General features: G+C 32.9%; 1 pseudogene; it reads right to left on the bottom strand.

Moving 5' to 3' along the window:
- Positions 1-5,473: 5,473 nt before the first annotated feature.
- Positions 5,474-5,591, bottom strand: LOC118612737 (annotated as a pseudogene).
- Positions 5,592-5,980: the final 389 nt, after the last annotated feature.

The raw sequence follows: 5,980 nt of genomic DNA, 5'->3' as shown, positions 1-5,980 counted from the left end.
TTTTTATTTTTTAACATGTTAACTGTTGCTTGCGGTGGGACATGTTTTTGAGAGCATAAACAACATTTATTATACTTAAAATACTATGACAGAGGCGCCTTTTTGATTTTGAAGTTTTTACTAATGAAAAATAAGACAACTAATTAGCCAATATGGCTTATTATGTTAAATTCATCTACTAAGAGAGCTGACAAATTGACTAAAATGCAATTTTTCATTCTCAGAGTGGTAGTATTTCCATTAAATATAGTGTATATAGAATATGTAACTATTACTCAGGTTTTTAATTATTAAAGGAATATTCCATTAAGGACAGCTCAAATCTACCACATTAAAATGGCTTAAAAGAGAAACACTCAAAAAGGTGTCACTAGTTTGTTCCCACTTGTTTTCTAAACTATATCAAATTAAAGTCAAATTTGAGGTTCCAGTACTGCAAGTTTTGGGAAAATGTGACTTTCTAGTTTAAAGAAAAGAAGTTCAAGTGTGATTTATAAAACTTTAGAATTTCCAGATGTAGCTTCTCATAAAGCTATTTGGATATCAAATGCTGCAGCATTTAGCAAACATTTTGATGAGTTAAGTGTAAATGAATCAGTAACATAAGGATTATATTTCTTCACAAATACACAAGATTCTAAAAAATTAGGGTAAAAGAGTGCCTTGGAAGAATTTAATTGGGTTTTGTTAAATTCAAAGAGTTTCAAAACAATGTTTTGATGTTTTTCTGAAACTAAAACCTCACTATTTTTGGTCATCTTTTGTTACAAATCCAAATTGAATATTGTTTCCAAGTTTTATTGGTGATAAACAAATGGAAAGTGGTTAGGCCTGCAAGTTCACTTTCACAAATACTTCTTATAGTATTAACAGTCTCATCACATAATTTTCCTATAAATATTTCCTAGAGTTATAAAAATTAAAACTAAAGGAAGGTGATTCGAAAGATACAAACTTCCAGTTACAAGTCACATAAATACTAGGGAAATAATGCACATCATAATGATGGTAGTTAAAACTGCTGTATGATATGTATGAAAATTAAGAGAGAGATCCTAAGAGTTCCCCTAATAAGCACATTTTTTTCTCTTTCTTTGCCTTTTCTTTATATTGGATCTATCTGAGATGATGGATGCTAACTAAACTTTTTACAGTATGCATGATACACTATACTTTAATCTTATACAGTGATATATGTCTATATCACAATAAAATTGGAAAAACATTTTTAAAACCTGAATTTTAGTAAATAACAAAAGTAAAAATGTAAACAAATATTCTGACTCCACAGGTTCTCAAAATTTCTATCAGTAATATCTCTACAGTGCCCCTAGGACAAAAGAAATCCCTAATAGTTCCTTTTATTAAGTAGCTAGGTCTACACAACTTATAAATTTTAATATCCCAACAACTTAGTAGTCAAGTACAAAACAGTACACACTGTTTAGAAGAAAACTAATATTTTTATTTTATCTTTAAATAACCACAGTCATTTACTAATGGGTTATATGTGCCCAGTTGGATTCTACCAACTTCTCAATCCTTGAAATCTGATTGGACATTGCCATTTTCATGTTTTGTCTCATGCTAATGTTCTGACAGTATTTGGCTTTTATTATAGAAAAAATGAAATACCCAGTTTTATAAAGATATGACATCATTGAGAGGGATGTATCATGATCTAAAATTGAAATTGTGAACTACTTTTACCTAGGAGACTGGTTGGTGTCCTACAGAAGTTGTTTTTATGTTTCTGTTGAAAATTTAAAATATCTCGTAGCACAGTTTGGAAACTGTGTGTTTTGTTAATTCAATGAAATAATCTTCCAACTACTTTAGGATTTTGAATATCAATTTATTTATAAGCAAGTATTCACAGCAGTGGAACTTAACATCAACAAAAACTAATTACTTTTCTTAAATCTTAGTAATAGTACATTATAATACATTATCATATATTCTCATATTCAAATAATTCTAACAAATTCAGAAAATAATACAGTCATTAGGACTTATGTTTTTCATAACAAACATAAGAACTCATATCTGTGTTAGGGAGAAACTTCAAGAAAAGATTTCTTTTAAAGGGAGAGTTGATTTAGCATTATTTCATTAAATTTGAAAAAGTTTACATTATAGCATAAAACACAGTAAATTATGAAAAAATAACAGTTGTTTATCTTGATGTTCTACACATGAGTTATGTCTAAAATAAGTAAACATATTTTGCTATAGGAGGAGTAGACAAGGCAGCATGCTTGGGAGACTTTAAATACCAAGAAAAGTTTTCTTTAAAGTAATATTATCATGATTGTTTTCAGATGAAATGTGTACATATTTTTTAGTTAGAATTCAAATCTTTTGCTTGAAAACTTTAATTGATGGAAGTCATGTACATATTCCCCTAGTAGGCAAATACTTGCAAGACAAAAGGAGTCCATATATATAGGTCTTGCATAATATTAGCATATCTGCCTAAATGATACAAATATTTATTGAAAATCTATCATGCACTGGCATAGTTCCAGATAGTCAAGATTCAGCAGTAAACAAAGCAAATGGAGATCACTGCCCTCATAGAGCTTTTGTTTTGATAAAGGAGACAGACAAAATGATAAATAAGTAACATGCTTAGAAATAAAAAAATAAATTAGAAGAAGGTAATAGAAACTGTTGGGGGAGGATTGAAAATTTTAAAAGTATAGACAGAGATGTAACAAAAATGGAGGAAAGAGCCAAAAGAGCAAACCATGTGGAAACCTAGAGGAAGAACTTCACAGGAAGAAGAAAAATCAAGGACAAAGGCAATTATTGAGAATGTTCCTGTTGATGCAAAGGTCAATGTAACTATAGTGAAGTGAATAAAAGTGATAGTAGATGAAAAATCAGGTAACAGGGAGGTAGGTGACATGGGGCTGTGGTAACTTGGACTTTTGCTGAATGAGAAGGAAGTCTCTGGAGGGCTTTGAGGAAATACTGCTGTGATGTCGCATAGATTTCAACAGTATTGCTTTGCCTCTTTCATGAAGATGGCAGTGATGAAAGAAGGGGCCACCAAAGAGGCTAGTAACATAACAAGATAATAGAAGGTGCCTTGGATTAGGATTTTCATAATGGAATTCTTCAGAAGTGCTGAAATTCTAACTATACTTTGAAGATATTTTTGTGTCACTAAATAAGGCTAAGTGAGGTCATTTAAATTTAAATTTAAGTTACTAAAAATGAAATAAAATGAAAAATTTGGTTCCTCAATTATGCTAGCCACATTTCAAGGGCTCAATAGACTCAAGAACTTGTGGTACCATCTAGGACAGCATGCATATAGCTCCTTTCCGTCAGTATAGAAAATTCTTTTAGACAGAGAGATTGAACTGAGAGGACTGGCTGACAAATTTGAAGTAGGATATGAGAGAAAGACAGTAGTCAAGGATAATTTGGCCTGAACTAGAAAACACTGACAGAAAACCATGAGAAAAGCATGTTTGGAGAAGATACCAGGGGCATAGTTTAGAAAATGTTAAATTTGAGATGCTTATTGGGCATCCCATGGAAATCTCAAAGAAGCAATCAGATGTGAGTCCAGATTGAAGGGAGAAGCAGTCTGGAGAGCCAAAGAAAGCTTTACTATGTGCCAGCTACTCTTCGGAACCATTTTTACAGCAACCTTGTTAGCTGGACACGATTATCTCCACTTTATAAAGACATAAAGCACAAAGAATGATACAATTTATTGATAAGTTTGAAGGATATAAATCTGAGCTGTGAGAACCTGTTTCCTCCCCTACCCAGAGGAAGCCTGTCTGCATAGCAAAGCCAAACAAAATCAAAAAGTAATCTTTCTGAGAGCTTTGACCAAAGGGGTGATGATAGTAAGACTCTCAAATTCATCTGTCGACCATGCTTTTTAAGCAATGCTTTGGAATTGATATTTTCTCAGAAAACATTTCTTGATTTAGAATCATTTGTCAGTTGGAGAGACTGAAAATTTTCAAAATCAACAAATTCTAGTTTCTTTTGTTAAACAATCCTTCTCTCAATGTTGTTGCTTTCCTTTCACATTTTACAACAGACAGGAAGAAAACAAGTGGCACCTTCGACACATAGCTTGGAAATCTCCTTAGCTACATCTTAGAGTCCACTAGACACATTTTCTACATTTCAAGTTACTGCATGTGATAGTGTTGCTAAACATTCTGCCACTACAAGTCAAGGGTTCCCCTTTCTGCCAGTTTCAAATAACTGTATATTTCCTTTTTAGCGCTCACTGGCAACATCCTCAAAGTCCAGATTTTTACTGTCTCTTCAAAACAATTTATTCTTTCTCTAACAAGCTCTAGAAAATCATGTTAGCTTCTACCTTCTGCCTAGATACAAAACCATTCCCATATTTTTAGGTAGTATTTATGGTAACGATCTACTTCCAGGTACCGAAATATGTGTCAGTTATCTAGCGTTGTGTAACAAGTCACCATTTAATAGAACAAATGTTTCTTATCTTACAGTTTATGCAGATCAGAATCTGGGCAAAGATTAGCTAGATTTCTCTGACTCAGGGTCCCTCAAAAAGCTATCAGTAAGGTGTTGGACAGAGCTATTATCATCTCTAGGATCAGCTGGGGAGGGGGGCAGGAACCACACCCAAGCTCACTCACATGACTTGAAAGAAAGAAGGTAGTTGATGTGGCCAAAATTCCTTAAAAACTTCCAAATGACAAACCTCCTGGCAAACACACTAATGGTATATTCTAAAGAGAGAGTCCCAACTTGTGGACTACTTTAGTGGGATATTCTCGATCTGCTTAGGTTTGCTTGAATCTATGGATGTATGGGGCATACTTCTGGGGAAAATGTCACATAAGCTATGAAACCATAAGAGTATAAAATGGAAACACTCACTGTAGAATTAAAACAATTCTGGTTTTGTTAGCATATAATACTTAGAGACCTCACATGCTAATATATGCCAGAGAGTGCAGTGATGTGCCAAAAAGAAGGATCTGGCAACTAGTGTTGATGGTTTGAGAACTCTTTCTCTTCTTTTGCTTCTCGTGGTTATTCGTGTTCTTGAAATAAATAATAAAGCTTGAAAGTAAGATCTCTAATGTTTTAAAATGGTGATTTGATAATCTACTCTAGTTTATCTTAGAAGTAATCCAAAAAGAAATAAAATAGGCATAATGATATAGTGAAATAAAATGTCAGTGATGAGATAATTAGAGGTATTCCTGGAATAAAGATTTTCAAGCTGTTTCCCAATCATTTCATTTAACTTTTTCAATGTGTATGAGTGGAAGTATGTGCATGTATCTTTAAAATATGTAAAAAAACATCTGGATATATAAAACTTAGAAATTTCTGATTTTTAAATTTAAAGAAAATAAAAAACTAGAGGTAAAAAGGAGCCTTGTACACAAAGGCAATTCTTTGTTATTTTACCAAATATTTCTTTTTCTTTTTCTTTTTTATTTTATAATTCTTAGAGCACATAGTGTTCCTAGGTGGTCTCCCATCCAAGTACTAACCAGGACCGACCCTACCTAGCTTCCAAGATCTGACGGGATCGGGCGTGTTCAGGGCGGTATGACCTTAGACTACCAACTTTTTAAAAGACAATTTCCAAAATAGAAAATTGACAGATGGGGAGAAAATAGCAAACAACCAGTAATTAAAATAGAAAAAAAAAAAAGGAAAAACAATTGGTCAAAGCACAAATTTATGAAACATATTACTATTTTTACCTATGAGATATTAAAGACTATAAGTCTACGGGCATGCCACCCTGAACAAGCCCGATCCCGTCTGATCTCAGAAGCTAAGCAGGATTGGGCCTGCTTAGTACTTGGATGGGAGACCACCTAGGAAGACGAGGTGATTAGGTATAAAAAAAAGAAAAAAGAAAAGAAATATTAAAGACTTTTAAAAATAGATAATGTCCAGTATTTTCTAGGGAAAATGGATGCGGTTACTGTGTTGCCAGGAT

The sequence above is a fragment of the Rousettus aegyptiacus genome, unplaced genomic scaffold (assembly GCF_014176215.1).
Source record: "Rousettus aegyptiacus isolate mRouAeg1 unplaced genomic scaffold, mRouAeg1.p scaffold_m13_p_16, whole genome shotgun sequence".
Taxonomy (NCBI): Eukaryota; Metazoa; Chordata; class Mammalia; order Chiroptera; family Pteropodidae; genus Rousettus; species Rousettus aegyptiacus.
Note: the sequence above shows the minus strand (reverse complement) of the source record. Positions and strands in the feature narration are given on the sequence as shown.